Here is a 15,071-nt window from a genome sequence, read left to right as displayed (position 1 = left end):
TAAGACAAGTATGTTCAAGCTCCATCCATGTAAACATGAAAGAGGTAAAGTCTCCATCTTTTTTAAGGCTGTATAATATTCCATGGTGTACATATACCACAATTTATTAATCCGTTCATGGGTTGATGGTACTTGGGCTTCTTCCATGACTTAGCAATTATGAATTGGACTGCAATAAACATTCTGGTGCAAATATCTTTGTTATAAAGTGATTTTTGGTCCTCTGGATATATATGTAGTAGAAGAATTGAAGGATCAAATGGCAGGTCTATTTTTAAATACCTAAGTGATCTCCAAACATCTTTCCAAAAGGAATGTATTAGTTTGCATTCCCACCAGCAGTGCACAAGTGTTCCCTTTTCTCCACATCCACACCAACATCTATGGTTTTGGGATTTTGTGATGTGGGCTAATCTTACTGGAGTTAGATGATATCTCAAAGTGATTTTGATTTGCATTTCTTTGATGATTTAAGGATGATGAGCATTTTTTCATGTGTCTGTAGGCCGTGCGCCTGTCTTCAGAGAAGTTTCTATTCAAGTTCCTTGCCCACACTGAGATGGGATCACTTGTTCTTTTCTTACTAATACGTTTGAGTTCTCTGTGGATTCTGGTGATTAAACCTTTGTCGGAGACATAACCTGCAAATATCTTCTCCTATTCTGAGGTCTGTCTGCTTGCTTTACTTACTGTGTTCTTGGCTGTGCAGAAGCTTTTTAGTTTGATCAGATCTCAGTAATGTATTTTTGGCGTTGCTTCAGTTGCCCGAGGGATCCTCCTCATAAAATATTCTCCCAGAGCAATTTCTTCAAGTGTTTTCCCTGCACTTTCTTCTAGTATTTTTATAGTTTCATGTCTTAAGTTTAAATCTTTAATCCAGTGAGTCTATCCTGTTAATGGTGTTAATGGTGAAAGGTGTGGATCCAGTTTCATTCTTCTACAGGTCGCCAGCCAATTCACCCAGTACCATTTGTTAAATAGGGAATCTTTTCCCCACTGAATTTTTTTTTTTTTTTTTGTAGAGACAGAGTCTCACCTTATGGCCCTCGGTAGAGTGCCGTGGCCTCACCCAGCTCACAGCAATCTCCAACTCCTGGGCTTAAGCGATTCTCTTGCCTCAGCCTCCCGAGTAGCTGGGACTACAGGTGCCTGCCACAACGCCCGGCTATTTTTTTGGTTGCACTTCAGCCGGGACCGGGTTTGAACCCGCCACCCTCGGTATATGGGGCAGGCGCCTTACCGACTGAGCCACAGGCGCCAACCCCACTGAATGTTTTTAATTGGCTTTTCAAAGATCAAATAACAGTAAGTAGCTCGGTGCATCTCTTGGTTCTCTTTTCTGTTCCATACATCTACCTCTCTGTTTTTGTGCCAATACCATGCTGTTTTGATCACTATCGATTTATAGTACAGTCTGAGGTCTGGTAGCGTGATTCCTCCTGCTTTGCTTTTATTTCTGAGTAATGTCTTGGCTATTTGAGTTTTTTTTTATTCCATATAAAACGAAGTATTATTTTTTTGAGATCTTTAAAGTATGACAGTAGAGCTTTAATAGGGATTGCATTAAAATTGTATATTGCTTTGGGTAGTATGGACATTTTAACAATGTTGATTCTTCCCAGCCATGAGCATGGTATGTTTTTCCATTTGTTAACATCTTCAGCTATTTCTTTTCTTAGAGTTTCATAGTTCTTTATAGAGATCTTTCATGTCCTTTGTTAGGTAAACTAACAAATATTCATCTTCTTTGGCACTACTGTGAAACAAATGGAGTCCTTGACAGTTTTTTCAGCCTGACTATTGTTGGTATATATAAAGGCTACAGATTTATGAATGTTGACTTTGTAACCTGAGATGCTGCTGTATTCCTTGATCACTTCTAAGAGTTTTGTAGTAGAATCCCTGGGGTTTTCCAGATATACAATCATAGCATCTGTGAAGAGTGAAAGTTTCATCTCCTCTGACCCTATATAGATATCCTTGATCACCTTTTCTTCCCTAATTGTGATGGCTAAAACTTCCATTACAATGTTAAAGAGCAGTGGAGACAATGGGCAACCTTGCCTGGTTCCTGATCTAAGTGGAAATGATTTCAATTTAACTCCATTCAATATGATATTGGCTGTGGGTTTGCTGTAGATGGCCTCTATCAGTTTAAGAACTGTCCCTTCTATACCAATTTTCTTAAGCGTTCTCATCATGAAAGAATACTGGATATTATCAAAAGCTTTTTCTGCATCAATTGAGAGAATCATATGTTCTTTGTTTTTTATTTTGTTTATGCGATGAATTATATTTATAGATTTATGTATATTGAATCAGCCTTGAGACCCTGGGATAAAACCCACTTGGTCATGGTGTATAATTTGTTTGATGTGTTGCTGGATTCTGTTTGCTAGGATCTTATCGAATATTTTTGCATCAATATTCATTAGGGATATTGGTCTATAATTTTCTTTTCTTGTTGGGTCTTTTCCTGGTTTGGGCATCAAGGTGATGTTTGCTTCATAGAATGTGTTGGGTAGTATTCCTTCTTTTTCTATATTTTGGAAAAGGTTGAGTAATAGAGGTATTAGTTCCTCTTTAAAGGTTTGGTAGAATTCTGACGTGAAGCCATCTGGTCCTGGGCTTTTCTTTTTAGGGAGATTTGTATAGTTGATGCTATTTCAGAACTTAGTATAGGCCTGTTCAACATTTCCACTTAATTCTGGCTAAGTCTTGGAAGGTGGCGTGCTTCCAAGTATTGGTTAATTTCCTTCAGATTTTCATATTTCTGAGAATAAAGTTTTTTATAATATTCATTAAGGGTTTTTTTTTAATTTCTGAGAAGTCTGCTGTTATTTCGTCTTTGCCATTTCTGATTGATGAAATTAGAGATTTTACTCGTTTATTCCTGGTTAGGTTAGCCAAAGGTTTATCTATTTTATTGATCTTTTCAAAAAACCAACTTTTTGATTTATTGATCTGTTTTATAATCTTTTTGTTTTCAATTTCATTTAATTCTGCTCTAATTTTGGTTATTTCTTTTCTTCTGCTGGGTTTGGGATTAGAAGGTTCTTCTTGTTCCAGTTGCTCGAGATGTCTGTCCCATTAAGTTGTTAACTTCCTCTCTTTCCATTCTCTTGAGGAAGGCTTGCAATACTGTAAGTTTACTTCTTAGGATTGCCTTTGCAGTATCTTAGAAGTTCTGGTAATTCATGTCTTCATTATTGTTTTGTTCCAAAAATTAGGTAATTTCCTTCTTAATCTCATCTATGACCCAGCTATTGTTCAGCATAAGGTTATTTAACTTCCATGTTTTTGTATGAATATGCAGATTCCTGTTGTTACTGAGTTCAACTTTTATTCCATGATGGTCTAAGAAGATGCAAGGAATAATTTCTATTTTTTAAAATTTGCTGAGGTTAGACTTGTGACCTAAAATGTGATCAATTTTGGAGGATGTTGCATGGGTTGATGAGAAGAATGTGTATTCAGTTTTGTTAGGATGAAATGTTCTATAAATGTCTGTTAAATCCAATTGTTGAATGGTTAAGTTTAAGTCTAAAATTTCCTAGCTTAGTTTCTTATTGGAGGATCTATCCAACACTGCCAGAGGGGTGTTAAAATCTTTGACTATTACGGTGCTGGAGGAAATCAAGTTGCTCATGTCCATTAGAGTCTCTCTTATAAATTGAGGCTCATTTTTGTTGTGTGCATAAATGTTAATAATTGAAATCTCATCTTGTTGAGTGTTACCCTTAATAAATATGAAGTGAGGGACCATCCTTAAATTTCCTTACTTTTGTTGGTTTAAAGCCTATTGTATCTGCGAATAAAATTGCAACACCTGCTTTTTTCTGATTTCTATTTGCCTGAATTATAGATGACCATCCTTTCACCCTGAGTCTAAATTTATCTTTTAAGGTAAGGTGAAATTCTTGTATGCAGCAGATATCTGACCTGATTTTTTGTATCTAATCAGCCAACCTGTGCCTCTTTAGAGGATAATTTAAGCCAATCAGCTTAACTGAGAATATAGATAAGCCTGGTAGTATTTGAGGTATCGAGTTTTTCGAAAGTCCAGTGGACATTTTTAATTCTTTCACCACTGTGGAAGTTGGAATTTGATCAAAAGTTTCTGAGTGAGTTTACTTTGGTGGTAGAGGATTGTGCTGGTCATTATGGAGGATAGGTCTGAGAATATCCTGGAGAGCTGGTTTAATTATGGCAAATTTCTTCAACATGTGAATGTCATTAAAGTATTTAATTTCTCCATCATAAATGAAACTCAGTTTAGCTGGATATAGGATCCTGGGTTGAAAGTTATTTTGTTTTAGGAGGTTAAAAGTTGATGACCATGCTCTTCTAGCTTGAAAGGTTTCAGCAGAGAGATCTGCAGTCATTGTAATATTCTTCTCCTTGTAGGTTATGGTTTTCTTACATCTGGCTGCTTGCACAATTTTCTCCTTCCTATTAACTTTGGTGAAGTTAATTATAATGTGTCTGGGAGATGCTTTATTTGGGTTGAGTCGTGCTGGGGTTCTGAAACTGTCTGCTATCTGAATTTCAGAATCTCTTGTCATGTTTGGGAAGTTCTCTTCCATTATGTCTTTGAGTAGAGCATCTGGGCCTTTTGAAGCAACCTCATCACCTTGAGGCATTCCTATAAGACGAATATTAGTTTTCTTGGATTATCCCAGAGCTCTCTGAGAGAGTGATCCATTTTTGCTCTCCACTTCTCTTCCTCTTTGAGCTTTTGGGAACGTTCAAAAGCTTTGTCTTCAATGTCTGAAATCCTTTCCTCTGCTTGCTCCATTCTGTTACTGAGGGATTCTACTGTATTTCTCAGATCTTTGAGGGCTGCAAGTTCTTGCCTCAATGTGTCAAAATCTTTGTTGATTTTTGTCTTTGAATTCACTGAATTCTTGAGACAAGTTTTGAAATGCTCCTTGAATTTCTAATTCCAACTTTAACTCATTCTATTAATCTTATTTGCAATCCAAATTCTGAATTTGATTTCTGACATCTCAGCCATTTGTTTATGAATGGGATCTTCTGGTGTGTCTGCCTTGGGGGAGTTGATCTACTCCGATTATTCATGTTGCCAGAGTTTTTCTGCTGATTCCGTCCCATGATTATTTTTCACTGTTTGGCTAGATGAGCAGATAAAGAGAAGTTGCGTTTGTGCTCCAGGAGTACTGATTAACTAGCCCTTTGGCCTCAAATGTTACTTTTGTTCAATAATACTCTCACAGACATGTCTAGAATAATGTTTGACCTAATAGCTGGATATACCCCATGGCCTAGTCTAGATGACACATAAAATTAACCATGACGGAAATAATAAAGAAGAGAAATAAATGAAATAGAAAATTGATGTAAAGATCAGAGGACAAAAGAAAGAAAAAGAGAAAAACAAATCTGATAAACAGTAGAGAAAATAAATGAAACCCAAAAGTTAGTTCTTTGAAAGGATTAATAAAATGGATAGCTTTTAGGTAGGTGGATCTAGCTAGATTAATCAGGAAAAGAAAAATGGGACATATAAATTACTGATATCAAGAATGAACATGGGGACATTACTATACATTCTGTGGACTTTAAAATGATAAGAATGTTGTGAATGCATTATACCAATATATTCAAAAACTTAATAAAGTAAATACATTCCTTGAAAGTCAAATTACTGATGCTTAATCAAGAAGAAATGCATAACTTGAAATAGTCCTGTATCTGTTTAATGGAATGAGTTCATAGTTATAAACTTCCCCTCAACGGAACTCCTAGGTGGTTTTAGTGGTAAATTCTACCAAACATTTAAGGAAGAATTTTATCAATTCTTCACAAAACTCTCTGGATAATGGAAGAAAAGAAAAACCTTCCCAACCAGCATTATATTGATTCCAAAACCAAAGACATTATAGTTTAAGTATTAACTAATATCTCTCAGGAACACAGACACCTTAACAAAACTTTGACAAATTTTTGCCAACAAATGAATACAGCAATATAGAAAAAAAATTATGACTAAATAAATTTGATTACAGGAATGCAAGGTTGGTATAACTCAGTGTAATTTACCATGTTAACAAAAAATTACATGGTTATCCATGGATGCAGAAAAAGCATATAATAAAGTTCCATACATTCTTAATTAAACCCAAAAAACACACTCTCAACAAACTAGAAATTGAAGAAAACCTCTTCTTCTACTTCTTCTTCTTCTTTTTTTTTTTTTGTTATTAAATCATAGCTGTGTACAAAAATGCATTTATGGGGTACAATGTGCTGTTTTTATATACAGCTTGAAATACAACAAACTGGTATACATAGCCTTCACTTCACTTTCTTAATTAAGGAAACCTCTTCAACCCAATAAAGGGCATCTACAGATGTTTTATCCTGGGACAGTATAGAAAAACTGCCACCAAACAAGAGATAGAACTACCCTGTTTCCCCGAAAATAAGACATCCTCCAAAAATAAGACATCCTCCAAAAATAAGACCTACTTACAGGAAAGATAAGATATCCCCTGAAAATAAGACCTAGCGCATCTTTGGGAGCACACCTTAAAATAAGACACTGTCTTATTTTCAGGGAAACAGTGTAGGAGACCAAAGAATGACTCAAGCAAGACCAACAAGACAGGCTGGACTGAGTTAGATACATTTAGTAGAGGCTACTTACTGATATAAGGGCACTTGCTCCTGGGTGGCACAGGAATTTCTTCCATAGGAGCTTTCTTGCATTTCTTTCTTTCAAAATCTCTTGTGTTGCCTTAAATCTCTTCCCAATGAGTAATGCAAAGTTTTTACATTGTATCTTTGCTTGTTTACAGTGAAACAATGCAGGCTCAGTACAGTCATCATATACAGTCATGCAACTCATATTATGTTAATGATACTACAATTTCCCCTAGGCAGAGATTTTGGCATTATAATATAGTTAGCTAAAGGGCACTGTAGGACAACCAAAGCAGCTCTAAAGCAGTCAGGGCCAATTTGAACTGGCAGTTTCAGGGAAATGCTGAGGCACCCAAGAAAGTGGTTCCCCCCCAAGTAGTTATCTTTGGACCTGTTTAGTCTACTTTGTAACAATTTTACTAAGCACAGTGTTTCTGTTATGTGATGGAGAACCTGCATTTTCCCCTTCAACAAAAACCTAGTGCTAACTTTGCCCTTTATGATGAAAGACAGCAATTTCTTCCTATAATGGAAGCACCTCTTCTATTCTTATTTTTATTTATTTATTTACACCACTTCTATTCAACATTGTGTTGGAAGTCCGAGTCAGAGCAGTAATGCAATAAAAAGAAAATACAGGCAGCACCCGTAGCTCAGTGAGTAGGGCACTGGCCACGTACACCAAGGCTGGTGGGTTTGAACCTGGCCTGGGCCAGCTAAAACAGCAATGACAACTGCAACAACAAAACCAAAAAGAAAATAGCTGGGCATTGTGGCAGTCACCTGTAATCCTAGCTACTTGGGAGGTTGAGGCAAGAGCATTGCTTAAGCCCAAGAGTTTGAGGTTGCTGTGAGCTGTGATGCCATGCCACTCTACCCAGGTCAACAGACTCTGTCTCAAAAAAAAAAAAAAAAAGTACAATAGAACCTCTGTAAGTTGATCACACAAGGGACTATAATAAACTGGTCAACACATGGAGGTAGTCAACTTAAGGAACTAGGTCAACTGTTTTGGTAAGTACATATGGTACTTTCTGATCTACAAAAATTAGATCACGTTAAGGAGGAGGTCAATCTAGGGAGGAGGGCAACCATGGAGGTTCTACTATACATACAAATCGGAAAGAATGAAATATCTTTTTTCAGATGGCATGATGTTCTTTTTTTTTTTATTCTTTTTTTTTTTTTATTGTTGGGGATTCATTGAGGGTACAATAAGCCAGGTTACACTGATTGCAATTGTTAGGTAAAGTCCCTCTTGCTTTTTTCAGATGACATGATGTTCTATGAAGAGAACCCTAAGGAATTTACAAAGCAGGAAAAGCTACTGAAACTAATAAATGAATATTTAGTAAGGCCACAGGACACACAGTCAACATAAAAAGTCTGTTATTTTTATATATTACTAATGAAAATTGGAAATAGCATACAAAAGCATAAACTATATCAGGATTAAATTAACAAAATATATGCAAGAGTCATACACTGAGAACTACAAATACTGGTGACAAATTAAAGAAGACCTAAATAAATGAAGAGCTATTCCATGGTCACAAATCAGAAGCCCTAGATGTTGTTATGCTATTAGTTCTCTCTAGATTGAACAACAGATTCAATGCAATTGCAATACATTGCCTGTAGTCCCAGCTACTTGGGAGGCTGAGGCAAGAGAAAAGCTTAAGCCCAAGAGTTGGAGGTTGCTGTGAGCTGTGAGGCACTCTACCCAACGTGACATAGTGAGACTCTGTCTCAAAAAAAAAGTTAAACCTGTCAGCAGCTTCCTGAAATGTCTGAAGCTTTACTGGCTTAATTAATCATTGAGGAGGAGCAATGTATTTGTAGGGGGAAAAAAGCTTTGCAGTGAATCTTCTAGCAGAGCCATAAAAGGCACCTGTCTTCATGGAAGAGAGCATTCTTTTGCTGCTTTATCTAGGAATTTCACTTTCTCAGCTATGCAAGCCAGCAACTTCAAAAAACCATCTGTGTTATTGCTGGGAAGATAACAGTGGATTCCTGTTTGCCAACAAAAGCCACCCTAGAGAAAAGAAACAGGTTAGTCTTCCTTTTTTCTTTGATTTTTTCCCTAAGCTAACAAGGAAAACATGTTTCCTGTTGTTTTCATTGTTTTCACTATCTGGAGACATACTGAGTGTATACTAGGAGCCTGGCACAGTGAGGTCCTGTATATAAGCTCTGTTGGGTGGGTAAGGAGGATTGGTATGCATTCTGCCCTCCTGCTTTGCTTTTCTGAATTGTAGAGATTGAAGGAGGCTTAAAACTGTGTTTCTAGGTACCACTGCAGCTAGAATTGGGATACGCCAGGTCAGCCAATCACTTGAACCCACTGATGATGTGGCAGGTGAAGGGAAGTGGGGTCCTTATTTCTGGGGCTTCTGCTGCTGCTGCTGGCGACAAAAACGTCATTGTTTCTTCTGCACAGTGTGAGCATATGTCTCTGCAGGAAGCAGGACATGTGCTTTATTGGTGTGGTTCTGGAAGCACCAGTTGTTAGAGGGATTTCCTGGTGCTCTTGAGTTGAGGGCATTTGTCCCTGGAGCCACAGTGAAAGCAGCTACCTTACCATTCGCTATTTGCCAAGTTGTGTGACCCTGATCTTTGTCAATCTTTCCCAATTCCTATTCTCCTGGCCAGGCAGTTCTGGGTGTTTTTCTGGGAGTTACTTCTGTATTTCCAGTCTTCAGTGATTTTGGAAGCATTTAATTCCTCCATTAATGGTGTATATCTTCTGTTTCTTAGACTCAAAGTATGGCAGCTTCCCTTTATGGAGTGCTTCCTATCAATGGGGCGTGTTGTACAGACGTCTTAGGTGGGGTTCTCTGGCAACAGTCTTCTTGTAAGAGCAAGAGTGGTTTCTTCTGTTAGTCCCCAAAGGCTGGTTCATACACTGCTGCATTTGCTTTTCACAATCACTCCAGAGGCAGTTGTCACTAGTCCCAGCTTCACAACTGAAGGAACTAAACTTGCAGGACTCTAGGCTTTGCCCAAGGTCACCATCTTCTCATCTGGAATGCAGGTAGGTTGAAAACCCAGGTATGTCTCCTCTTCACTCTGTCATCACTCCTAAAAACCTTTGCATGAGGCTCAGCGCCTGTGGCTCAAGCGGCTAAAGCGCCAGCCACGGACATCTGAGCTGGCGGGTTCGAATCCAGCCCAGCCCCACCAAACAACAATCACGGCTGCAACCAAAAAAAAAAAAAAAAAAAGCCGGGCATTGTGGCAGGTGCCTGTAGTCCCAGCTACTTGGGAGGCAGAAGCAGGAGAATCGCTTGAGCCCAGGAGTTGGAGGTTGCTGTGAGCTGTGATGCCACAGTACTCTACACAGGGTAATAGCTTGAGGCTCTGTCTTAAAAAAACAAAACAAACAAAAAAATTTTGCATGAGCTACTCAAACGCTTGCCTGGGTATTTGTTCATCTTCTGTGTTTCCTGGTACAAGGTATTTGTGAGGGAAAAATAAAATCAAGGAGCCAGGCTGCCACCTTTTCACCTACTGAGTAGAACTAGAATTCCCTACCAGGGGCTGGAGGTGGGCTGGTTAGCCAGCATCACTCCAATCCCACAGTGCAAAGTCATTAACAAATACTGGATGAATGACCTTTGGTCATTATGGTTTTGTGATGCAGTGTATCAATACACAGGACAGTCAGCATAACTGTCAGGTCCCTGAAGACCAAGCCTGTGTGACTCAGTGCCACTTGTAGGCCTTGGCCTAGGAATCTGAACTGGGTTGACTACATCAAAGCCACAAGGGGAGCTCATGAAGTCCTGCAGATTAAGGGATGCCATCTCTGGAGATTTTTTTTTTTTTTTTCCTCTGGAGATTTTTTTTGTTGTTGTTGAGACCGAGTCTCACTCTGTCACCCTGGGTAGAGTGCCATGGCATCGTAGCTCACCATAACCTCAGGTGATATTTTTGCCTGAGGCTCCTGAGTAGCTGGGACTACAGATGCTAGCCACATTGCCCAGCTACTTTTTCTACTTTTATAGAGACAGGGTCTTGCCCTTGCTCAGGCTAGTGTGGAACTCCTGAGCTCAGGAGATCCACCCACCTTGCTCTCCCAAAATGTTAGGATTACAGGTATGAGCCAATGCGCCTGGCCTGGAGATTTCAATTTGAAGGTCTGGGGTAGGACTAGAAATTTCTATTTTTAACAAATTTCTCAGATACCTTAAGTTCTCAGTTAAAGTACAAAGCAAAGCTCGACGTTCATAGCACAGTGGTTATGGCACTGGCCACATGCACTGAGGCTGGGGGTTCTAACCCAACCTGGGCCAGCTAAGCAACAATGACAACTGCAACAACAACAACAACAAAGAAATAGCCGGGTGTTGTGGCGGGTGCCTGTAGTCCCAGCTACTTGGGAGGATGAGACAAGAGAATTGCTTAAGCCCAAGAGTTTGGGGTTGCTGTGGGCTGTAACACCATGGTACTCTACTGAGGGCAACATAGTAAGACTCTGTCGCAAAAAGAAAAAAAATAATAAAGTACAAACCAACTGGATTTAGACATCACAGAGAGAGAACAAGAATGGTTATTGAAAAGGATAGTAGTTTATACAAAGATCATAATTATTTGATTGGACTTTGTGTTAGAGATTTGCTGGACATAAAGGAAAAAGAGACTATGATTCTGTTATGGTCAGCCACACTGCTTTCACATTTTTTTTTTTTTTTTTTTTTTTGAGACAGAATCTTAATCTGTCACCCTGGGTAGAGTGCTACAGCATCATCATAGTTTACAGCAACCTTGAACTCCTGGGCTCAAGCAATCCTGCCTCAGTTTTTCTCTTTTCAATAGAGACAGGGGGCTCAATCTTGCTTAGGCTGGTCTTGAACTCCTGAGCTCTACCAATCCATCTTCCGTGGCCTCCCAGAATGCTAGGATTGTAGGCATGAGCCTCTTACCTGGCCTGCTTGCACACTTTTGGTTTTTTTTTTTTTTTTGTCTGTTTGTTTGTTTTTGAGATGGGGTCTTGCTCTGTCCTAGGGCTAGAGAGTGCAGTGGTGTCATCACAGCTCACTGCAACCTCAAACTTCCGGGTTCAAGTGATTTTCCTGCCTCAGCGTCCTAAGTATCTGGGACTATAGGCACCCACCACAATGCTGGCTAATTTTTCTATTTTTAATAGAGACGAGATCTCGCTCGCTCTGGCTGAGGCTGGTCTTGAACTCCTGAGCTCAGGTGATCCACCTGCTTCAGCTTCCCAGAGTGCTAGGATTACAGGGGGAGCCACCATACCAGGCCTGAAATCCTCTTTTTCATATTTCCATTTAAGGATGACCAAATGTCATATGAGTTTACTATTTTTAGGGGGAAAATGCATAGAGGTAAAGAAAAAAAGGTCAGTTTTCTTAAATGAACTATATAAAATTTGAAGGGCAATGGATCTTCAAAAGATATTGATATTGTAGGGGAGGAGAAAAAGAAATATCTTTGCCTTCACCCATCACAAGGTTCATGCTGACATCTCAAGATTAACAAGATTAACAAAATAACAAAAGCATTTAATCAAAATTTTACATGACATTGGAGCCTTCAGAAAGGAAAACCCCCAAACCAAGGGAAAACTGTGCTGTTTTTATGCTAAGTCTGATGAAAGAGGTGGATAGTTGTGGAGGAGGAATGTGATTGGGCAAAAGGATCTAAAGGACATACCTGGGGGCATAGAACTCAGTCCTGCTAGTACAGATTCTTCTTGGCCTCTCTGGGTAGCATTCCTTCCCTCTGCTTATCAGCCAAGGACACCTGTGGCAACAAGTCCTACCACCTGCTTACTGTCAGGGGAGGTAAGTCCGACAGTGACCTTTCCCAGTTTTATGGCTTGCTTCAGGGGAGAAGTTTCCATGACCAACCATCAGGCAGAAATGGAGAAAGAAAAGAGGGCATGGGAAGGTGAGAGGGAAGATCAGAAAGAATTGGCCTTGGTCTCCATCACTTCAAAATACTCAACAAAGAAGGTGCCATACTTTGGGGGTGTTGTGCTCTGAACCCTGACAGTGAATCACCGACCAATATGAGTGCCCCAAACAGGAGCACAGCATATTTATATGGTGCATTTACGTAATCACAGAGTCCCAGTATCCTGCTATTACAACGCCCTCCACGTGATTCTGATGAAGCTGGCCTGGTCCTAGTTCATAGACCAGCACTGGGAAGTACCACCAACTCCTGGGCTCAAGTGATTCTCTTGCTTTAGCCTCCCAAGTAGCTGGGACTACAGGAGCCCACCACAATGCCTGGCTAGTTTTGGAGACCGGGTCTTGCTCTTGCTCTTGCTCAGGCTGGTCTCTAACCTGTGAGCTCAGGCAATCCACCCACTTTCGTCTCCCAGAGTGCTAGGATTGCAGGCGTGAGCCGCCACGCCTGGCTTCTCACTGGTGTGTGGTGAGAGGATCTTAGATGAGCTGCAAAAAAAAAAATTATTTTTGCCGTTTTGGCCAGGGCCGGGTTCAAGCCCACCACCCCTGGTATATGGGACTGGTCCCTACTCTTTGAACCACAGGTGCTTCCCCAAGCTGCAAAAAATTTTAAAGATCATTAATTAAATTATTTTGGAAACAAGTTCAAAGCACAGTAACTATATTCTCTTTTTTACCCTTTTTTTTGATCAATGTAAGTGTGCCATGGAAGTTTAACCATAGGTTCAAATGTGGTGTGAGATAAAAAAGGTTGAGAAACACTAGATTAGAACAGTAGATTTTAATACATTTCATCCTTCTTCAGGAGTCTTAAAAAATTCTAATCTTGGGGCAGTGCCTGTGGCTCAGAGGAGTAGGGCGCCTGCCCCATATGCTGGAGGTGGCAGGTTCAAACCTAGTCCCAGCCAAAAACTGCAAAAAAAAAAAAAAATTCTAATCATGGCTCAGCGCCCGTAGCACAGTGGTTAGGGCGCCAGCCACATACACCAAGGCTGGCAGGTTCAAACCCGACCCAGGCCAGCTAAACGACAATGACAACTGCAATAAAAAAACAGCTGGGCGTTGTGCCGGGCGCCTGTAGTCCCAGCTACTTGGGAAGCTGAGGCAAGAGAATCGCTTAAGCCCATGAGTTTAAGGTTGCCGTGAGCTGTGATGCCATCGCACTCTACTGAGGGTGACATAGTGACACTCTTGTCTTAAAAAAAAAACAAACCCACAAAGAGGCAAAGTCTAGGACATGTTTATGGTAGAAATAAGGAGTACTACTTAGGCAAGGTTTCTTGTTGGTGTTTCAAATAGTGACTGAATAGTCAGGCTGTCATGACCTAGATCAGTTAGCTCACTTAGCAAACACAGCTGGTTGCCTATCTAAATCCATTCCTTACCTTTTCTTCCTTGTTTATAGAACCCACGGACTTCGGGAAGAAAACTCCCTGGCCTCAAAGAGCAGACCTCAGTGGTCTAAGCTGGTCATATGATCTCACCCCCCTTGCCAGTCATTGGCTTAGGTATGGTCATGTGACACAGTTCTGGCCAATGTTACAAAAGAGACCGTTTGCTGGGAAAGGCTTTTATAGCTCTTAAAAGGAGACATATTAGGAAAAAAGCGGATTTTTGTACCTCTAGACAAATGTGAAGAACTATGCCTGGAACGCTCTAGTTGTGGGGGGTGGGGGCGTTGGGAAAGGGGGAATGAAGTGTGCTACAGACTAAATTGTGCAGCCCCCAACAGTCATAGGTAGCCATTTGTTTTTTCAGAGCAGTTTAACTTTATTGAATGCTTAATTTTGTACAGGGAATAGGAGGAGCAGTTTGGTTCTTTTCGTTTTTATTTTTCCCTTCAAAAATCATTTTCCCTTTATTAATGGCAAATTTCTGTAAGCTTGGGTTTACTTATCTCATTTTCAACTTTCCCTAAAAGCGCTAAAACTAATTTCTTTATATATATATATATATATATATATATATTTTTTTTTTTTTTTTTGTAGAGACAGTCTCACTTTATGGCCCTCGGTAGAGTGTGGTGGCCTCACACAGCTCACAGCAACCTCCAACTCCTGGGCTTAAGCGATTCTCTTGCCTCAGCCTCCCGAGCAGCTGGGACCACAGGCACCCGCCACAGTGCCCGGCTATTTTTTGGTTGTAGTTTGGCCGGGGCCGGGTTTGAACCCGCCACCCTCGGTATATGGGGCCAGAGCCTTACCGACTGAGCCACAGGCGCCGCCCTAAAACTAATTTCTTAAACATGGAAAAGGCAAGAAAACACAACAGCGTGAGAATGTTGGAGACCAAACTGCCCAGACCCTGGGGCAGGTTTTAGTACGGTTCTTCGTGCCGACTGGGCTCCAGCTTCAGTCCCATCCGCGCACGTCGCACGCTCCTTTCGCGCCAACGCGTCGGGTACTGAGTGCGCTGGAAAACGGTCTCCGGCGCCTGCAGCTGTGGCGGGTGAAGGCTGCCTCGGAA

This window comes from Nycticebus coucang, chromosome 9 (genome assembly GCF_027406575.1).
Source record: "Nycticebus coucang isolate mNycCou1 chromosome 9, mNycCou1.pri, whole genome shotgun sequence".
NCBI lineage: Eukaryota > Metazoa > Chordata > Mammalia > Primates > Lorisidae > Nycticebus > Nycticebus coucang.
This window is presented reverse-complemented; position numbering follows the sequence as displayed.